The sequence below is a fragment of the Bombus bifarius genome, unplaced genomic scaffold, assembly GCF_011952205.1.
Source record: "Bombus bifarius isolate JDL3187 unplaced genomic scaffold, Bbif_JDL3187 scf7180000010052_frag, whole genome shotgun sequence".
NCBI classification, from domain to species: Eukaryota; Metazoa; Arthropoda; class Insecta; order Hymenoptera; family Apidae; genus Bombus; species Bombus bifarius.
In genome coordinates, this window is record NW_022885489.1 from 1 (window position 1) to 7,868 (window position 7,868).

The window sequence follows — 7,868 nt, forward strand, 5'->3', positions numbered from 1 at the left end:
TGAGTCTGACACGATCGTTTTTAAATAGAATCACAATTTTTTATTCTTTACAAAATCAGTCTATAAAGATTATGTGCAAATAAAATAGATAAATAGATAAATGGTTGTACAAACTTATAAAACAGATATTACAAGTATATCTAAATAAATGATATATTTATAAATTGTAATATTTGATCTAAAGTTTAAATAAATAAAAGAGATACTCGTGATTTACAATAAAAGTATTTTTTTTTCAATTTTTAGACAAAGCAAAAGTGGATAACAATTTTTCAAAATGTAAAAATCAACACAATGGTTGGTTTCTTTAATTAATCAATAACGTTTAAAGTTAATTAATGTCCACAGTGGTTTGTACATTTTGTATTTCGCCGTATTTCAACGTTCGATGTGTAAATAAAACTTGATGCCTGAAATATCGAAAAAATAATTAAATCCGATCGTTCCGTCGAATTTGCAAATTGTATACTCGTGTAAAATCGAGTGCGCTTGTGTATGCTGGTACGAAAAGTGGTAGTATATTTTTCTTTTTTCGATTATCGTTAGCACTTTTTGTGTGGAAAAATTAATTCCGTGAAATGGAAGTGCAATCAATACGGCTTATCACGAAATAATAGCACAACGACGGTACATATTGGTATTGACGTCAGCTTCACAAAATTTCTCGAGTATCGCGGTCGACTATTTGGGTTAAGAATTCATTTTCAAGGTCCTACAAGCACGAGTATCTTATGGATAATGGAAATTTTCAGTGTACATTTTAATAACCATATTTCATATTGCATGCTGCGGTCCAAGAAAAATTCGCAGTTAATATTCTGCTAATCCCTGCTGCTTTTAAAGACCATAAGTAAGGTCCGTAAGGTCGTCCGTAAGGTTTAAAAGATTTCGAGTAGATTTGTATTACGTATTTTATCTTCTAATTTTTAAAGAGAGGGTCGTGTTTAATTAATTGAAAATGACGAAACTGTAATGGGACATTATTATCAAATATTAAACGTGGTTCCATTGGGTACTTTTATGGTCTTTGCGAGATATATATGCATTATACGTTGCTATTAGCAACGCGTAGCGATGAACGATGGAGAGCAGTACCTTCGTACTCGGACTAAATATCTTACAAATTCCATACAGATTTTCAGATTAGTTTCGAATAATACCAACACGACCATGATAGTCACAGTACAGTATTAAATAGTGCCACTATGCATAATACACTCTTAAAATGTTTCTACAAATATATTTGTCCGAATATTTTTGTCAGCTACTATATCCTAACCACGATTTATTAAACAATATATAGATTTAAAAAAGAATATATAACGACATTACTTGTTTAGGCTAGATTGGTTTAACTTGTATAGTTTTAATAACTGTGTAAGATCAAACAAGAACTTATCGTTAGTTTGGCGAGATTTGATTACACGAAGCAACATAATTGCTTTGAAACTCAGGACAGAAAACAATGTCAACCGGTAGACGCGTTTGTCTGGTGAACGTGTAACGCGTGAATAATAGATAGCGACAATCACGCGAACGCTAGTTACAGCTGACTTGGCTTACATTGTAGCATTCAAACTAGAGTATACGAGCCGTAAGCGCTATTGAAAGTTCAAAGGCCGACTAGTGAGCTTCATCCTATCTCATTTTTTAATCAGGCGATGGATCGACGAATCGTATTGATTTCGAGGATTATTATAGTTCTGTGGGAATTTTAAAGCGTGGTTTGTCTAATCTTGTCTCGTTAGCTACAGACTCTTTGGCGAGCAGCCTGAAACTTGATCCAGTTTCGAGAAAATGAAAAATTCGTTTCTTCTCTTTGCTTCCCTGTTCCTTCTTTCCTCCTTTTTCCCTTTTTACATCGCGTTAAGACCCGTTAAATAATATTGACTGCCGTGGACGCTGGCTGAGAAGTGCACTTTATAACTAGCTTTAAAATCACTGACGTCGATGAGGACAAAGGTAAGTTAGAGGGTCATTTATCTGAGCTGGTGTTATTCGACCTGAACTCTGCAGCTTTTCAGAGCTCCTTTCGTTTTTCTTTTAAGAGCAGAGATGTTAACTGGTCTTTTGTTACGTGTAAGAAGTATGTACTAAAGCTTATTTAGCACCAATTGGTTGCTCAAAGTCGAGATATACATACCTATATTATATTAATACGTTACAGAAGATTAGGCGTTAGTTAGCTTATGAGAATTTATAGTGTGTCACAGATCACAAAAGCAGAATGACTACTTTTTCATAAACGATATATGTATATGAATTGAAAGTTTAACTATTACGCCACATACTTCTCTCGATAAACGTCGTCGAATGCATATTGTTAAAGAATATTAGCCATTTGAATTCAATAGTTTCGAAGATACTAATGCTTCTGTGAAGTTTTTGCGGGCTGTTAATTTTTTATTGAGATACTACAAATTTTGAATAACTTCGATTAGAAATAAAAATCACATTACATTAACGCGTAGAATGTAACGTAACGTAGATAATGTAAATATAAATTATATTACAAGGAAATAATACGGGTAAGTAATGTGAAACATTCTGGTTAAAATTGCATCCTTTGAAGGCTAGGACACACAGTACTTACGAAGTAGATTAAGTACCAAATGGGGTACTTAAGAAAATTCATGTTGTCATTGTTTAATAAACATCTTTAGCTAATAGCTTTCTGCAAAAGCTGGTTTAAGTTATGCTAGCTTATTCCTTATTAATTGCAATTATATTGTTCGTATCTCCTAGAGGATTAACAATCCATTTTTATAATGGATAATAAAAGTAAATTCCTATTAGGTTGTCCCAAGTTTCTTTCGTTTTATAAAGAAATGACAGATGCACAACATATTTTGTTTTATGTTATTCTATATTATTTTACATTAAATTGGAAAAAGGTGGATCACACGTAATTCAATAAAATAATATAAAACGAAAAATGTTGTACATCTATTACTTTCTTATAAAACGAAAGAAACTTTTGGAACAACCTAATATTTCTCTACTACGACGCTTTTACAGTGCTAAAATATTTGATAAAATGTTAAGAAATTCTAATATTGATTTAAGCGTATCGATTTATCTGCTCTTCATATTTAATCAAACAGAAATTGTTAATTATGATTTCCACTTAAAAGCGGATTGCATATTATGAGGATAAATTATCAAATTCATCTCTAATATAGACATTAGAGAATCATTCATAGCCGCAATCCTGTTTACCGCTAACATTCCTGGTACTCAATAATTCATTAGGTGACTGCTTTAGCCGCACAGAATACACCTACAAATAATTAATCGCGATTAATATTCCATCGACTTTTGAAAATCCCTCGTGTGATCTATTTCATGCGATGAGAATACGTATAAATTGAGATTGCGATCGACCATCCTCAGTCGGATAAATCGAGTGATTCAAATTATAACACAAAAAAAAGTTAAAACTAGTTACATTATCTTTTTCAATTTTTATGTATTATTTGGCGGAAGAAACTTTGGTAATTGGTAAGTAAAGTTCACCTCCTTAATGTTAATGATTTTAATATGTTATTAAGCTCAAAGTTCTAAGGAATTTTCTATATATATATATACATATACATAACTGTGTGCGTATATGTATAATATACGTATAACAACCAAAGTTCAGCTCTCAAGTGTACGCAAAACTTTTATGTTCATTTTACGCTATACCAGTATGTTTCATGAATTTGTTTGCTAACAGTATCGAAACAAATAACAAGCAGAGGACGAGCTATTCATGAATTGTTTTGCCAGCGTGTACGCTCCCAATATTTTCTATTTGAGAAAACATACTTGTTGCTATTGCAACTACAAATATTTTTACAGTCGACGCTTTTGCCGTGAATCATTGGCTAACATGTAAAATCGAGAAAAAACATGGTTTATTGTGATGGAAATGTGGAAAACCGCAAAACCGATATAGAAGGGAAAATAAAGGAAAGGAAGGTAGATAAGTAGAAGCTTGGGGCCAAGTTTAATTCACTGAAACCGAGCTGCTTGTATTATCACAAAACAAAATTGCCAGTACGTCATTTCCGTACTCTCGTCCTCGCGAAAATGGTTTCGCTTGTTAAGGAAAAACGAAGAGACAGGGAAGAGAGGAAAAAGCAGACGGAGAGCGCTTTTAAAAAGCTGGCGAACCGTGTGTTACCACAACGAGACACGCGATGCTATTTGTCGCTTTAAATTGTGCCGCAACTCGTTTTTGAGATCTTTGCCAGGGGCGCGTTAAAACATGCTGAAAATATATTTCTGGCTTTTCTGGCGTTTAACTGAAATATGACAAATAACGTTGTAAAACATATGTACTTATGACTTACAGAGTAATTGAGTGTACAAAATATATAGTATACAAAATAGTCAGCGATTTAGGGCTTTAAAAGATCAAAAGGAAAGAAAAGAAAAGAAAAGAAAAGAAGAAAGATAATATGTTGTGGCAGTCTAAGTCGATCTAAGAAAATAGATAAAGGGAGGGAGGAGCAAAGCTAGTTAATCTGGAAAGAATCCAAGCGTCAATTTCAAGCATTTACAGAGAATCAAGCGGGCTGGTTAAAGTCGTGAGTTGAGCAATTATCCCGCGTTAGTCCCACGCGAAATTGATCCAACCATGCAAAAACGAGTGTATTCTGATTTCTGTCGCAGATACTTCTGGCTAGTGCAGTACCTACACGGTGGTTGTTGAAATAGCCGCTTCTCATCTATTTTCCGCAGCGCGGACATAATCCTTTGATCCCTTACGACTAACGAAGTTTTCGAAGATGTACGGCAGTTTGAGATTCTACTTGAAAATGATCATGATTGCGGTCTGTGTGCCGTCTGCTCTTCTTTTTGTCCTTCCGTTAAAGACTGGTAAATTGATACTGATTAATTATGCGATCGAAACCATATATAATGGCTACAAAAATGCCGCTAATATAATATTCCTTCTTTCTTGTATCTGTCTGCCTCTCAGGTCGTTTTACTAATTACAATAAGTAATTTCGACTTCTTTGCGCTCTCTTTTAACGCATTGAAACTTGATCCAGTTTCGAGAAAATGAAAAATTCGTTTCTTCTCTTTGCTTCCCTGTTCCTTCTTTCCTCCTTTTTCCCTTTTTACATCGCTTTGTTCTACATCGCAATTTACATTTATTTGTAAAGTTTGAATCTCCTCGATATTGAAGATGTTGAAGCTGCAAGTATGTATTTCATTTTAATCCATTCGAGACCGAGATTTAATTGTAAGACGATACCTAGGTGTCGGTACGATCTGAATGTTTAGTTAGAATGATTCTGTGTTTTACTCTCTCCAAGATATCCTTTTCATACTTTGATTTTAAATCGATGACAATCTTAAATAGTATGCCTCATATTTTTAAAATATAAAATTATATACTATGTTATTCTATAATGTATTATGTACAGTTATATATATATATATATATATATATATATATATATATAATAATTCTATATTGAAAAAAATATGAAATTAACATGATATATACATTACTACATAAGTTATATATAAAATATGTATATTATACCCTTGCCTACTGACTGATATGAATTTCTTTCGGTCTCAAATGCGTTAAAAGAGAGCGCAAAGAAGTCGAAATTACTTATTGTAATTAGTAAAACGACCTGAGAGGCAGACAGATACAAGAAAGAAGGAATATTATATTAGCGGCATTATCATGTTTTTGCTCTCTTTAAGTCTTTCAACGAGACAGACAATCTACAGGTATTAATCGACCAATTTCTCCAAGCTGATAACTTCGAATTGATGTTTATATATAAGAAGTGTTATGTGTTAATCTGTCTAAATGTTTAAAAGGTGTTATAAATTAAATGTTGTTAAACGATACGTAATTGCCTTTTGATCGTAAATTTTACTATCAAGGGGTCTTTTATGTATGCGTAATCATTGTGAATTATAACAATTTATGTGATCGATATTAAAGGTGTTTAAAAGCATGTATTTTTTCTATATTATTATTCTCCTATATTATTATCCTATATTATTATAGCATTCCTATATTATTATAATATCCAATTACATGTTGATACACAAGATATACAGATTATTATTTATAACGTTTTGGTTTTCTTAATTGAGTCATTCATGTAGTACAAATGATAAGAAATTAGTAATAATTCACAGAAAAAGGATATCGTAGTAGAAATATTATAAAAAAACATTTTCTGTTTTAGTGTAGAGTTACTCCTTCTTACAGACAGTGTCGTACAAATCTGTACGTCTCTGAGAAAATGTAGGTATCTGAGCCCTTACTTCCTCAACAACTTTTAGATCTGATAGAAAAAAGAAACATACGAAGTAATAAGTAATGCTTACTAATAAATTCAACAAATACAGAGGAAGATGGCTAAATCGATAAATTAACGAGACTAAAAATTAATTACATCATGGATCTCTCGCTTTTAATTTTAAGCTGTAAATTACCGATATCGGTGACTTTTTTTTTTTTATTTATTTGTTGAAATTTTTTTTTTTTGATATCGGTGACTGCCATATTCTCTTGAGTTTCCAAATCGTAAAGAATCTTTCCCCAGGGATTGGTCAACTGTGTATGTCCCCATGCGACGTAACTTGCTTAAGGAACACGAGCCGGTGATATGCAGGCAACGTATAATTGATTATCATTCGCTCTGAAACGCTGAAGTAATGACCAATGCAGTGGTCCAGTGGTCATATTGAAGCAGGTCATATAGAAGCAGGAAATATGAAGCCACCGAATACCAATTAACTTCGTAGTTGCACGGTTCACATTCCATCATTTCTGAATATGCGAGGACAGTCCTCTTATTGTGCTTTTAATTCTTTTATTTGTTTCATTTTCAGCAAATATACTGGTTTTTTAAATTAAGCTTCTTTTTATACTGAGTTACAGATTATATTAATTTTATATAGAATATATTTAAGAAAGATATTTAATTTTTTGCTAGTTAAGTATTGATCGATTAAGTTACTGTACCTTTGTTCCGATAAATGCGTGCCATTTCCTCGAATCTAATATCATAGCAAATGCCAATACCTATTTTGCAGCCCTTCACATCGAACGTCGTTAGGGAGTTACCAGGACTGAGTGAATCACTCTCTCGAAAAGTAATCTTATTAGGAATGTCGATGTCGAATAGATGTACCTAATAACATAAAAATGTAGTCGCTAATTCTATTGCTGCAACTTTTGTAATTTAATATCAAAGTTACCAACTCCTAAACTTTAATTATTTTTTATTTAATAACTGACAGCGTTTTTATCACTTTCTTTTATTAAAAAATCTTATCATTTAATGATGTTTAAAAAGGAGAAAAAATAAATATAATAATATTTTAAATATGTGAAAAATTTATATTACACATTACAACAAAAATGGGCGTTTCCCGTATCATAACGTATTTTATAAACCGTAAATTATAGAATTGGTTATAGTATACGTATGTACATATGTATATTCCTAAATTATTCCTAGATAGAGTCACTTTCTTCACCCCAATATTTTCAAATTCAAAGCCATAAAGGAATATATTACTTACCTTTCGGTGTTTTGCTATCAAAGTTCCATCGGGACCCCAAATAGTACAGGTATTGTACAATTTATCGCCCTCTATTTCAGGCATCGTACCACCAACTACATAGATGTTTTCTTTAGCTGCGTTCGATGAAGCAACGCTCGTTTCACCATCAGGAATACTCTCGGCGTATTTTGGAAAGTACTCTGCATTGCAATATTTCATTTAATGAAAAATAACTGTCTTTTGTTCCAACCATAAATTAAATTGAAATGTTTGTCAGTTTTTTATTTTCTAAATTATCAAAATAACTAAGTTTTATATTTCGACTTAATTAA

At 32.2% G+C, this 7,868-nt stretch overlaps 1 long non-coding RNA gene across 1 annotated transcript; it reads right to left on the minus strand.

Moving 5' to 3' along the window:
* Nucleotides 1–3,056: 3,056 nt before the first annotated feature.
* LOC117216024 lies at nt 3,057–7,576 on the minus strand. The gene is made up of 3 exons (XR_004489282.1): nt 7,555–7,576; nt 4,686–4,863; nt 3,057–3,280 (listed from the first exon to the last, which is right to left on the minus strand). It is a non-coding gene; the product is annotated as an uncharacterized LOC117216024 (long non-coding RNA).
* Nucleotides 7,577–7,868: the final 292 nt, after the last annotated feature.